Here is a 13,431-nt window from a genome sequence, read left to right on the forward strand (position 1 = left end):
CCTTCGGGACCCCAAAACACCCCTTGAACCCCCAAAATTCTATTTGTCACCCCAAAACACCTTCTGGGACCTCCAAATTTCTCTTTAGGACCCCTGAAATTCCTCCTGGGACCCCAAAAACTCCCTGAGACCCCCCCAAAAAGCTCTCCAGGACCTCAAAACACCCCCTGGGATCCCCAAAATTCCCATCAGGGTCCCCAAAATTCCTCCTGGGACCCCCCAAAAACTCTCTGAGACCCCCTAAATTCCCTTCATGACTCCCCAAACCCCCCCTTGGGACTCCCAAAATTCCTCCTGGGATGCTGCAAAGACCTTCCAGAGCCCCCCAGGACCCCCCCAATTTTGGGTCCCCCCCCAATTCGGGGTTCCCCCCGATTTTTGGGTCCCCAGGCTGGTGGCTCATGAAGACGACCCCGACTTGGACCCCGAACGCCCCCTGGATTCAGCCCTCCATGTGTCCTTGGTATCAGAGGCTGGAATTGCAGAGTTGCCACTTTACCCCCAGACGTAATTTTTGATGTGGTTGTGCCACTTGAACAGTATTTGAAATCTGTTTGTGCTCTTGCAGCAGCATTTCCAAACCACAATGGAAATTTAGCCCTTCTGCCTGGGGCTGCTCACAGAATCGTGGAATCCCAGAAGGGTTTGGATGGGAAGGCACCTTTATTTAAAGCTCGTCCCGTTCCACCCCTGCCATGGGCAGGGACACCTTCCACCATGCCAGGGTGCTCCAAGCCCTGTCCAGCCTGGCCTTGGACACTTCCAGGGATCCGGGGGCAGCCACAGCTTCTGTGGGCAACCTGTGCTGGACAGCAGCTTTGAAAGGCAGAGTGAAGTACAGCTGTGATTTTTGTGCTGCCCCTAACATTGTATTGCCTGGCAAATGTGCCTTTGGGGTTTTTTGGGGTTTTTTGTTTTTTGGTGGGTTTTTTTTTTTAGTTTTTTTTGGGTGTTTTTTTTTTTTCTTTCTTTTTTTTTGTGACTAAAAAGCTACCTTGTGTTCCTGGAATGTTGCATTCTACCTCTGTTGTTTTCCCAGTAAGTCTGGATCCTCTGCTTACATTTTTTCCTTCGCTTATTAGATGTCGTGGATGTGCTGGCTGTTCTGATGGAGGGCAGTGATGGCTTAGATGAAGGAATTGGGTTCTCTTTAAATGAAGACATGATTATCCAAACATTTCCCTTCAGTGCTGTTGTCCCTGCTGCATGAGCAGCCAGGAATATGCTGTTGTTTCAGTCTGAAAATGGAACAGGTACAGGGTTTTTTTTTATGTTTTATGTGTCATTTCTAGCAGTGGAGTGAAAGCAGCATCACTTCTACCCTCTTGTAATAATTTTTTACCATTTATCATTTTTTACCTTGAGGCATTTTATTATCTTCCCTGCAAGCAGCAGGAGGTGCAGATTCACGGTGCTTTGTGCTCAGGAGGGGCATTGAAGCTCTGTAGGTGCTTCTGCCCTTTTTCCCTGACCCTGAAGAGAAGGGACACTGTCCCTGCATGGACAGTCTTGGTGTGGAAGTAGCTGGCCTCAGTAACAGCGTTTTAAGGGCAGAGCGTGGCGATCAGGAGAGGAAGGTGGTTCCCGTGCCTGTGGGCAGCTCTTCCTGAGAGCAGGGAGAGGGGACTGCCTTGTTAAGTAGGAAGTGGGTGCGTTTCCCAAGGAAAACTTCAGAAATTAAGCTCCAGGGGCAAACACTGTGAGGTTCTACCACCTCCTTGAGGACATCCTTAAAACCACCGGGGCATCAGCAGGGCTTGGAGCAGGACTGGCCAACCCCAGAGCACCTCACGAAGCCCTCTGTGTGTATGTGGCAGTCGAGTAGCACCTGGGGGGTGCTGAAAGTCCCAGTTCTGAGAGAAAATTCTGTTTAACTCGTACACGTTGGCTGGGTGTGTCCCCCCAGTACAGCTCGGTTCTTCTCTGAGGCGGTGCCTGGCAGGGTCTCTCCCTGTTAAGGGCCGGGCGTGTTTTTGGCACAACACGGTGAAGGTGGATTATTTGCTTAAGCAAGAGCTGATGATGTCTGGAGGGTTTTTCAGGTACCTCAGCGGCCAGGAGCACCTGTCTAGGTCACTAGGAACACTTTTTGATCTCGATCAGTTCTTTTCTGCGTGAGGCTCTGTGGGCTGCTGGCAAGGCCCAAAGTAAGGAAGGTTGCCCCAGTGTCCGTGCTCGTGTCAATAGTTTAATTTATTTGGCTTTTCTAGGAGCAGACGTCGTGGAGGACCTTGGTGCTGTTTTCACTGGCCTCCTGCACTCTCCGAGAGAACCCCTTGCTCCCTGCGTGATGTTCCAGCTCTGTGACAAAGCTGATAAGTATCCTCAGCTCTACCAGTTTAACCAATACTATAGGCTCTGGATGCCCAAGCAGTCCCAGGAACCTGTGGTATGGAATCCCTGAAGTCACTGAATTCTTGAGCCAGTATTCCTATAAAATCCTCACAGTTGACAGAGGTAACATTTCCATCAGAAACAGTGTTTTTATTGAGAAGGTAATTCTGCATCTCTTGTTGATCGTGCTGGGGACACACGTTTGCTCCAGGGCTTTTCTCTGATGGCACAAGAGGTCTCTGTGGTGTTTGGGAGGCGATGCCAGGGCTCAGGGCTCATACAGAGACTCCTCACCGGGCACAGCAGAGCCTGGTGTGCGCTGTGGCCTCTGTTTACAGCGACCGGAGTTTCCCCGGGTGGGTGGAGGATCACAGGCCCCTGGGCTGGGTTTGGTGAGTTTTTCTCAGCTCAGCAGTGTGAACACTCCAGATGCCCCTGGGGACACTGCTGGACAGCATCCATCCACTCCCTCCATCCACTCATTTGTACCCAGGAATGTAGGAAACTCTGACTGGGGACGGGCAGTAGTTTTGAAAATCATGCCCTAGCCTTTTTCTCTAGGAACGAACCAAGAGAGTGCCCTGAAAGCACCGGAGGGGCTGCAGGGGCTGAAGGGAACAGAAAGGGCTCCCGGCACCTTTTGCCTCCGTTCTCTGCCATTCCCCAAAAGGCATCGCAGTCCTGGAAGAGGTGTTTGTCATGCAGCCTGCCAAAATGAAGACCTGTAAAATCCTAGCTCTGCCTTTTGTTTAACGTGTTCTTAATTCCTATTTATGTCATCACAGAAAGCAAGGAAAGAATAAATGTGTCTGGTTCCCACTATTGCTCTGTGCAGGCATTTTTAAAGGCTGCTGTAGTTCTATCCTCTTTTTCCACTCCAAGCTTGACTTTTCCCCTCCTTTTTCAAGGTCTGCTGCTTTGGGTGTCCCAGGCAGGGCTGGGTTCCTCGGCAGGGGTCTTAGGAGTTGGTGCAGATTCTGCTTTTTCCGAAGGTGTATCAAAGTGTGCCGGCAAAAGGACTGTTTTCTCCAGGGGAAAGCTTTCTCTCAATGACCATCAATGCATGTATGTGTTTTAATCATGTAACCAGGTGGATTAAGAAAAGCCAACACCTGTAGCAGATTTCTGTTGGATCTGTGTCTGTGAGAAGTGGGCTGTGTGCTGGAGAGGGAGAGACCAAGAGACGCTGTTGGAGAGTGGCAACAGCAGCAGGTGCGAGCTGTTAAGTTGATGAGGAGGAGGGGCGTGTCCTGCCGGGGGGAGGTTATTTAAGGGTGAGGCTTTGCCTCAGCCGGGTTTTGCACAGAGCTGCTGGAGAAGAGGAGTTTGTGGGGGGCTCGCGGGGCTGTCTCCTGGAAGGACGGTGGGCGCTTTGGACAGGGTCCGGGGTATCACCTGGATACACACTTGGATACGTGGAGCATTGCTCAAAGGAGGAGCCCAGGGACAAACCTTTGTGCCGAGAAGCAGCAGCCAAGCAGGTGAGCCGGTGCTGTGCCTTTATAGCGGGGACTTTTCTCCTTTCCCTTTGAAATTTCGTCATCCTGGGGTTGAATTGGAGGGGGCAGTCCTGTGGTCCCACCTTTTAAGGGGTTTGGATTGAGGTAAAATTCTCCCTTTTGCCATCATTTGAGGAAAGCTGCTTCTTTTCTTCTCTTCTAGGGGACACGATTGAAGGGAAGCCTACATTTCTTTTCCCTTGTTAGGGTGAGGTGAGCGCCGGAGCGTGGCATCAGTGTCGGGGCTTCAGAGGAAGGGAGCTGCAGCCGTGGCAGCGCTGGCAGGGCGGGGATCGGGCTGTGCCGCTGCATTCGGGGCGCTTCTTCTGCCCCCGGCCCGGCAGCGAAGGGTCCGGCGCGGAGCCCTGCCGGAAGTGCCGGGGCTGGCCGGGGCGGAAGGGGAGCTGGGCGCGGCTGGGCTGCCGCGGGCCCGCCGGAGCCGCGCCGGTGCGAGCCGTGCGGAGCCGAGCGGAGCTTTGGCCGGGCTGGCGGGCGGGGGAGGCGGCGCGGGCGCCGCGCCGGTGCTGCCGCTCCGTCCGCTCCGGGCGCGGGGCTCGGGCGCCGCCGGGGCCCCCCGGGCCCGGTGCCGGCCCCGCCGGGCCGGGGGCAGCGGGCGGGGGTCTCCTGGCCTGGCGCCGCCTCTTCCTGCCGGAGGAGCCGCTTTCCTGCCGGAGCCACGCTGCGCCCGGGGCCGGGAGCGCGGCTTCGCATCTTCCAGCCTCCCTCGCTGCGGTGTTTCTTTAGGGTCTCATCAATGTGTTTTAAGGATTTTGGGGCTATTTTTAGAGCTCTTCTAGGAATATTTAGAGATATTTTTTAAACGTTCTTTGGGGGTTTTTAGGGGTGTTTTAGGGGCTTTTTAAAGTAGAGTATTTTTATTGTATTTTAAGGGCATTCTGAGGCTATTTTCATGTTTTTGTCAGGGTTTTAAGACATTTTGAAGATGAGGGTTTTTTTAGGGCATTTTTGTGGGTTTTTTAGGGTCTTTTCATGGCATAGAGGCTGAGGGACAGCTTGAGGGTGACAGAGGCTGGGAGCTGAGGGAGGAACAGGGGAGGGGACAGTGGGTGACACAGAGAGATGCTGAGGGGGGCAGGGGCAGCTGGAGGGTGACACAGAGAAGCTGGGGGCTGAGGAGCAGAGGAGAGGGGGCTTGAGGGGCAAAGGGGGGTTCGAGGGTGACAGCCAGAGCCTGAGGGCTGGGGGGCTGAGGGAGGGGTCAGGGGTGAAGGGAGAGGGTCTGAGGGCTGGACAGTCCAGTGGGGATCAGGGCTACAGCGTACAGCTTAGGAGGCAAGTTAGGGTACAGGTGCAGCACCCCTCACCCAGCCCTAACCTCACCCTAAGCAGCCTTTTCCCTTTTCACCCCTAACAACAGCAGCACAGCACAGCAAGCCTGACAGCGAGACCACACCGGAAGCCTCCCAGTGGGACAGGGCAGCGACCCTCGCACCAGGACAACGCCAGAACCCTCAGAGGACAACAGGACCCGCTGCGAAAAGGTAGGGATGACATCTGTGGGCTAGAGGGCAACAGGAAGGGGTTTGGAGGCAGAGCAGGCTTCCTTGAGTGTTTTTTTTTGCAGGGCTATTAGGGGATTTTTGAAGGCTTTCTCTGGCATCTTTTAGAGAATTGTTATACCTTCCTAATGGCTATTTTAGAATTCCTTGGTGTATTTTTAGGGTCAGGATGAGGGTGAGACAGGATGCCCACTGAAAATGTGGAGCATTACTGGAATGCTTTGGGAAGGTGCCAGTGGAGGGCCAGTGGGTAAGGTGCCATGATGCTGGTCTGAAGGTTGTGAATTCTGAGCAAAGCAAAGTGGTTGTGGTTAGGGTTATATGGTGGCAGATTTCCCAAGGAGAAATCCAGCACAGAAAAAATCAAGCCGAATCTTTGTACTGTCAGATTAAAACAGGTATTCGGCATGAAAAAAAATCCCTGAGTACTTGGGGGTGGGAGATGCAAGATGAGGGAAATCCAGTGAGGATTTGACATTGAGGAAGCAAAAGGAAACGTGGGACCTGAAAACCAAGGGGATCGCAGGGCCCTGCCAATGAATGAGGGATATCTACATAGTGAAAGCAAATTCAGAAGCCCAGATTCCTGATGTCAGTTTGTAGGGCTCCCTTTGGTCTATCAGGGCAGCACAAGTTTAAGATGGGGAGAATTTCGGTCTGGGCTCCATCCTTCGATATAAGGATTCTTTGCAGTCAGGGCCCAGCCCAAGGCCAGGGGCCCCTGGGCACACCCTTTGGCCATTTTCCCTGGGAAAGAAAACTCAGCAGTCCAGGTTCCTGATGTCAGTTTGTAGGGCTCCCTTGGGTCTATCAGGGCAGCACAAGTTTGAGGTGGGGACACCTTCGGTCTGCGCTCCGTCCTTCGATATAAGGATTCTTTGCAGTCAGGGCCAGGGGCCCCTGGGCACATCCTTTGGCCATTTTCCCTGGGAAAGAAAAGTCAGCAGTCCAGGTTCCTGATGTCAGTTTGTAGGGCTCCCTTGGGTCTATCAGGGCAGCTCAAGTTTGAGGTGGGGACAACTTCGGTGTGGGGTCCATCCTTCGATATAAGGATTTTTTGCAGTCAGGCCCCAGCCCAGGTCTAGGGGCCCCTGGGCACATCCTTTTTCCATTTTCCCTGGGAAAGAAAACTCAGCAGTCCAGGTTCCTGATGTCAGTTTGTAGGGCTCCCTTGGGTCTATCAGGGCAGCACAAGTTTGAGGTGGGGACAACTTTGGTCTGGGATCCATCCTTCGATATAAGGATTCTATGCAGTCCGGTCCCAGCCCAGCGCCAGGGGCCCCTGGGCACATCCTTTTTCCATTTTCCCTGGGAAAGAAAACTCAGCAGTCCAGGTTCCTGATGTCAGTTTGTAGCGTTCCCTTGGGTCTATCAGGGCAGCACAAGTTTGAGGTGGGGAAAACTTCGGTGTGGGGTCCATCCTTTGATATAAGGATTTTTTGCAGTCAGGGACAGGGGCCCCTGGGCACATCCTTTTTCCATTTTCCCTGGGAAAGAAAACTCAGCAGTCCAGGTTCCTGATGTCAGTTTGTAGGTCTCCCTTGGGTCTATCAGGGCAGCACAAGTTTGGGGTGGGGACAACTTCGGTGTGGGGTCCATCCTTCGATATAAGGATTTTTTGCAGTCAGGGCCAGGGGCCCCTGGGCACATCCTTTTTCCATTTTCCCTGGGAAAGAAAACTCAGCAGTCCAGGTTCCTGATGTCAGTTTGTAGGGCTCCCTTGGGTCTATCAGGGCAGCACAAGTTTGAGGTGGGGACAACTTCGGTGTGGGGTGCATCCTTCGATATAAGGATTCTTTGCAGTGAGGCCCCAGCCCAGCGCCAGGGGCCCCTGGGCACATCCTTTTTCCATTTTCCCTGGGAAAGAAAACTCAGCAGTCCAGGTTCCTGATGTCAGTTTGTAGGGCTCCCTTGGGTCTATCAGGGCAGCACAAGTTTGAGGTGGGGACAACTTCGGTGTGGGGTCCATCCTTCGATATAAGGATTCTTTGCAGTCAGGGCCAGGGGCCCCTGGGCACATCCTTTTTCCATTTTCCCTGGGAAAGAAAACTCAGCAGTCCAGGTTCCTGATGTCAGTTTGTAGGGCTCCCTTGGGTCTATCAGGGCAGCACAAGTTTGAGGTGGGGACAACTTCGGTGTGGGGTCCATCCTTCGATATAAGGATTTTTTGCAGTCAGGGCCAGGGGCCCCTGGGCCAGGGGCCCCTGGGCACATCCTTTTTCCATTTTCCCTGGGAAAGAAAACTCAGCAGTCCAGGTTCCTGATGTCAGTTTGTAGGGCTCCCTTGGGTCTATCAGGGCAGCACAAGTTTGAGGTGGGGACAACTTCGGTGTGGGGTCCATCCTTCGATATAAGGATTCTTTGCAGTCAGGGCCAGGGGCCCCTGGGCACATCCTTTTTCCATTTTCCCTGGGAAAGAAAACTCAGCAGTCCAGGTTCCTGATGTCAGTTTGTAGGGCTGCCTTGGGTCTATCAGGGCAGCACAAGTTTGAGGTGGGGACAACTTCGGTGTGGGGTCCATCCTTCGATATAAGGATTTTTTGCAGTCAGGGCCAGGGGCCCCTGGGCACATCCTTTTTCCATTTTCCCTGGGAAAGAAAACTCAGCAGTCCAGGTTCCTGATGTCAGTTTGTAGGGCTCCCTTGGGTCTATCAGGGCAGCACAAGTTTGAGGTGGGGACAACTTTGGTGTGGGGTCCATCCTTCGATATAAGGATTCTTTGCAGTCAGGGCCAGGGGCCCCTGGGCACATCCTTTTTCCATTTTCCCTGGGAAAGAAAACTCAGCAGTCCAGGTTGCTGATGTCAGTTTGTAGGGCTCCCTTGGGTCTATCAGGGCAGCACAAGTTTGAGGTGGGGACAACTTCGGTCTGGGCTCCATCCTTCGATATAAGGATTCTTTGCAGTCAGGGCCAGGGGCCCCTGGGCACATCCTTTTTCCATTTTCCCTGGGAAAGAAAACTCAGCAGTCCAGGTTCCTGATGTCAGTTTGTAGGGCTCCCTTGGGTCTATCAGGGCAGCACAAGTTTGAGGAGGGGACAACTTCTGTCTGGGGTCCATCCTTCGATATAAGGATTTTTTGCAGTCAGGGCCAGGGTCCCCTGGGCACATGCTTTTTCCATTTTCCCTGGGAAAGAAAACTCAGCAGTCCAGGTTCCTGATGTCAATTTGTAGGGCTCCCTTGGGTCTATCAGGGCAGCACAAGTTTGAGGTGGGGACATCTTCGGTGTGGGGTCCATCCTTCGATATAAGGATTCTTTGCAGTCAGGGCCAGGGGCCCCTGGGCACATCCTTTTTCCATTTTCCCTGGGAAAGAAAACTCAGCAGTCCAGGTTCCTGATGTCAGTTTGTAGGGCTCCCTTTGGTCTATCAGGGCAGCACAAGTTTGAGGTGGGGACAACTTCGGTGTGGGGTCCATCCTTCGTTATACGGATTTATTGCAGTCAGGGCCAGGGGCCCCTGGGCACATCCTTTGGCCATTTTCCCTGGGAAAGAAAACTCAGCAGTCCAGGTTCCTGATGTCAGTTTGTAGGGCTCCCTTGGGTCTATCAGGGCAGCACAAGTTTGAGGTGGGGACAACTTCGGTCTGGGGTCCATCCTTCGATATAAGGTTTTTTTGCAGTGAGGCCCCAGCCCAGGGCCAGGGAACCCTGGGCACATCCTTTTTCCATTTTCCCTGGGAAAGAAAAGTCAGCAGTCCAGGTTCCTGATGTCAGTTTGTAGGGCTCCCTTGGGTCTATCAGGGCAGCACAAGTTTGAGGTGGGGACAACTTCGGTGTGGGGTCCATCCTTCGATATAAGGATTCTTTGCAGTGAGGCCCCAGCCCATGTCCAGGGGCCCCTGGGCACATCCTTTTTCCATTTTCCCTGGGAAAGAAAACTCAGCAGTCCAGGTTCCTGATGTCAGTTTGTAGGGCTCCCTTGGGTCTATCAGGGCAGCACAAGTTTGAGGTGGGGACATCTTCGGTGTGGGGTCCATCCTTCGATATAAGGATTCTTTGCAGTCAGGGCCAGGGGCCCCTGGGCACATCCTTTTTCCATTTTCCCTGGGAAAGAAAACTCAGCAGTCCAGGTTCCTGATGTCAGTTTGTAGGGCTCCCTTGGGTCTATCAGGGCAGCACAAGTTTGAGGTGGGGACAACTTCGGTGTGGGGTCCATCCTTCGATATAAGGATTCTTTGCAGTGAGGCCCCAGCCCAGGGCCAGGGGCCCCTGGGCACATCCTTTTTCCATTTTCCCTGGGAAAGAAAACTCAGCAATCCAGGTTTCTGATGTCAGTTTGTAGGGCTCCCTTGGGTCTATCAGGGCAGCACAAGTTTGAGGTGGAGACAACTTCGGTGTGGGGTCCATCCTTCGTTATAAGGATTCTTTGCAGTCAGGGCCAGGGGCCCCTGGGCACATCCTTTTTCCATTTTCCCTGGGAAAGAAAACTCAGCAGTCCAGGTTCCTGATGTCAGTTTGTAGGGCTCCCTTGGGTCTATCAGGGCAGCACAAGTTTGAGGTGGGGACAATTTCGGTGTGGGGTCCATCCTTCGATATAAGGATTCTTTGCAGTCAGGGCCAGGGGCCCCTGGGCACATCCTTTTTCCATTTTCCCTGGGAAAGAAAACTCAGCAGTCCAGGTTCCTGATGTCAGTTTGTAGGGCTCCCTTGGGTCTATCAGGGCAGCACAAGTTTGAGGTGGGGACAACTTCGGTCTGGGGTCCATCCTTCGATATAAGGTTTTTTTGCAGTGAGGCCCCAGCCCAGGGCCAGGGAACCCTGGGCACATCCTTTTTCCATTTTCCCTGGGAAAGAAAAGTCAGCAGTCCAGGTTCCTGATGTCAGTTTGTAGGGCTCCCTTGGGTCTATCAGGGCAGCACAAGTTTGAGGTGGGGACAACTTCGGTGTGGGGTCCATCCTTCGATATAAGGATTCTTTGCAGTCAGGGCCAGGGGCCCCTGGGCACATCCTTTTTCCATTTTCCCTGGGAAAGAAAACTCAGCAGTCCAGGTTCCTGATGTCAGTTTGTAGGGCTCCCTTGGGTCTATCAGGGCAGCACAAGTTTGAGGAGGGGACAACTTCGGTGTGGGCTCCATCCTTCGATATAAGGATTTTTTGCAGTCAGGGCTAGGGGCCCCTGGGCACAACCTTTGGCCATTTTATCTGTGAAAGGAAACTCATCAGTCCAAGTTCCTGATGTCAGTTTGTAGGGCTCCCTTGGGTCTATCAGGGCAGCACAAGTTTGAGGTGGGGGCAACTTCGGTGTGGGGTCCATCCTTCGATATAAGGATTCTTTGCAGTGAGGCCCCAGCCCAGGGCCAGGGGCCCCTGGGCACATCCTTTTTCCATTTTCCCTGGGAAAGAAAACTCAGCAGTCCAGGTTCCTGATGTCAGTTTGTAGGGTTCCCTTGGGTCTATCAGGGCAGCACAAGTTTGAGGTGGGGACAACTTCGGTGTGGGGTCCATCCTTCGATATAAGGATTCTTTGCAGTGAGGCCCCAGCCCATGTCCAGGGGCCCCTGGGCACATCCTTTTTCCATTTTCCCTGGGAAAGAAAACTCAGCAGTCCAGGTTCCTGATGTCAGTTTGTAGGGCTCCCTTGGGTCTATCAGGGCAGCACAAGTTTGAGGTGGGGACATCTTCGGTGTGGGGTCCATCCTTCGATATAAGGATTCTTTGCAGTCAGGGCCAGGGGCCCCTGGGCACATCCTTTTTCCATTTTCCCTGGGAAAGAAAACTCAGCAGTCCAGGTTCCTGATGTCAGTTTGTAGGGCTCCCTTGGGTCTATCAGGGCAGCACAAGTTTGAGGTGGGGACAACTTCGGTGTGGGGTCCATCCTTCGATATAAGGATTCTTTGCAGTGAGGCCCCAGCCCAGGGCCAGGGGCCCCTGGGCACATCCTTTTTCCATTTTCCCTGGGAAAGAAAACTCAGCAATCCAGGTTTCTGATGTCAGTTTGTAGGGCTCCCTTGGGTCTATCAGGGCAGCACAAGTTTGAGGTGGAGACAACTTCGGTGTGGGGTCCATCCTTCGTTATAAGGATTCTTTGCAGTCAGGGCCAGGGGCCCCTGGGCACATCCTTTTTCCATTTTCCCTGGGAAAGAAAACTCAGCAGTCCAGGTTCCTGATGTCAGTTTGTAGGGCTCCCTTGGGTCTATCAGGGCAGCACAAGTTTGAGGTGGGGACAATTTCGGTGTGGGGTCCATCCTTCGATATAAGGATTCTTTGCAGTCAGGGCCAGGGGCCCCTGGGCACATCCTTTTTCCATTTTCCCTGGGAAAGAAAACTCAGCAGTCCAGGTTCCTGATGTCAGTTTGTAGGGCTCCCTTGGGTCTATCAGGGCAGCACAAGTTTGAGGTGGGGACAACTTCGGTGTGGGGTTCATCCTTCGATATAAGGATTTTTTGCAGTCAGGGCCAGGGGCCCCTGGGCCAGGGGCCCCTGGGCACATCCTTTTTCCATTTTCCCTGGGAAAGAAAACTCAGCAGTCCAGGTTCCTGATGTCAGTTTGTAGGGCTCCCTTGGGTCTATCAGGGCAGCACAAGTTTGAGGTGGGGACAACTTCGGTGTGGGGTCCATCCTTCGATATAAGGAGTTTTTGGAGTCAGGGCCAGGCTCCCAGGGCCAGGGGCCCCTGGGCACATCCTTTTTCCATTTTCCCTGGGAAAGAAAACTCAGCAGTCCAGGTTCCTGATGTCAGTTTGTAGGGCTCCCTTGGGTCTATCAGGGCAGCACAAGTTTGTGGCGGGGACAGCTTCGGTGTGGGGTCCATCCTTCGATATAAGGATTTTTTGCAGTCAGGGCCAGGGGCCCCTGGGCACATCCTTTTTCCATTTTCCCTGGGAAAGAAAACTCAGCAGTCCAGGTTCCTGATGTCAGTTTGTAGGGCTCCCTTGGGTCTATCAGGGCAGCACAAGTTTGAGGTTGCAACAACTTTGGTGTGGGGTCCATCCTTCGATATAAGGATTTTTTGCAGTCAGGGCCAGGGGCCCAGGGCCAGGGGCCCCTGGGCACATCCTTTTTCCATTTTCCCTGGGAAAGAAAACTCAGCAGTCCAGGTTCCTGATGTCAGTTTGTAGGGCTCCCTTGGGTCTATCAGGGCAGCACAAGTTTGAGGTGGGGACAACTTCGGTGTGGGGTTCATCCTTCGATATAAGGATTTTTTGCAGTCAGGGCCAGGGGCCCCTGGGCCAGGGGCCCCTGGGCACATCCTTTTTCCATTTTCCCTGGGAAAGAAAACTCAGCAGTCCAGGTTCCTGATGTCAGTTTGTAGCGCTCCCTTGGGTCTATCAGGGCAGCACAAGCTTGAGGTGGGGACAACTTCGGTGTGGGGTCCATCCTTCGATATAAGGATTCTTTGCAGTGTGGCCCTAGCCCATGTCCAGGGGCCCCTGGGCACATCCTTTTTCCATTTTCCCTGGGAAAGAAAACTCAGCAGTCCAGGTTCCTGATGTCAGTTTGTAGGGCTCCCTTGGGTCTGTCAGGGCAGCAAAAGTTTGAGGTGGGGACAACTTCGGTGTGGGGTCCATCCATCGATATAAGGATTTTTTGCAGTCAGGGCCAGGGGCCCCTGGGCACATCCTTTTTCCATTTTCCCTGGGAAAGAAAACTCAGCAGTCCAGGTTCCTGATGTCAGTTTGTAGGGCTCCCTTGGGTCTATCAGGGCAGCACAAGTTTGAGGTGGGGACATCTTCGGTGTGGGGTCCATCCTTCGATATAAGGATTCTTTGCAGTGAGGCCCCAGCCCATGTCCAGAGGCCCGTGGGCACATCCTTTTTCCATTTTCCCTGGGAAAGAAAACTCAGCAATCCAGGTTCCTGATGTCAGTTTGTAGGGCTCCCTTGGATCGATCAGGGCAGCAAAAGTTGGAGGTGGGGACAACTTCGGTGTGGGGTCCATCCTTCGTTATAAGGATTCTTTGCAGTCAGGGCCAGGGGCCCCTGGGCACATCCTTTTTCCATTTTCCCTGGGAAAGAAAACTCAGCAGTCCAGGTTCCTGATGTCAGTTTGTAGGGTTCCCTTGGGTCTATCAGGGCAGCACAAGTTTGAGGTGGGGACAACTTCGGTGTGGGGTCCATCCTTCGATATAAGGATTCTTT

General features: G+C 53.3%; 1 long non-coding RNA gene across 3 annotated transcripts; it reads left to right on the forward strand.

Moving 5' to 3' along the window:
* The first annotated feature begins 437 nt into the window (after positions 1-437).
* LOC146765960 (uncharacterized) lies at positions 438-6,115 on the forward strand. 3 transcript variants are annotated; one of them, XR_014958757.1, is made up of 4 exons: positions 438-1,253; positions 2,211-3,815; positions 3,997-4,046; positions 5,212-6,114. It is a non-coding gene; the product is annotated as an uncharacterized LOC146765960 (long non-coding RNA). The 3 variants fall into 3 exon arrangements; XR_014958758.1 differs by having other exon boundaries at positions 440-1,253; positions 2,211-3,546; positions 5,212-6,112; XR_014958759.1 differs by having other exon boundaries at positions 439-1,253; positions 2,211-4,046; positions 5,215-6,115.
* Positions 6,116-13,431: the final 7,316 nt, after the last annotated feature.

This window comes from Lonchura striata, chromosome 16 (assembly GCF_050655825.1).
Source record: "Lonchura striata isolate lonStrDom1 chromosome 16, ASM5065582v1, whole genome shotgun sequence".
Taxonomy (NCBI): Eukaryota; Metazoa; Chordata; class Aves; order Passeriformes; family Estrildidae; genus Lonchura; species Lonchura striata.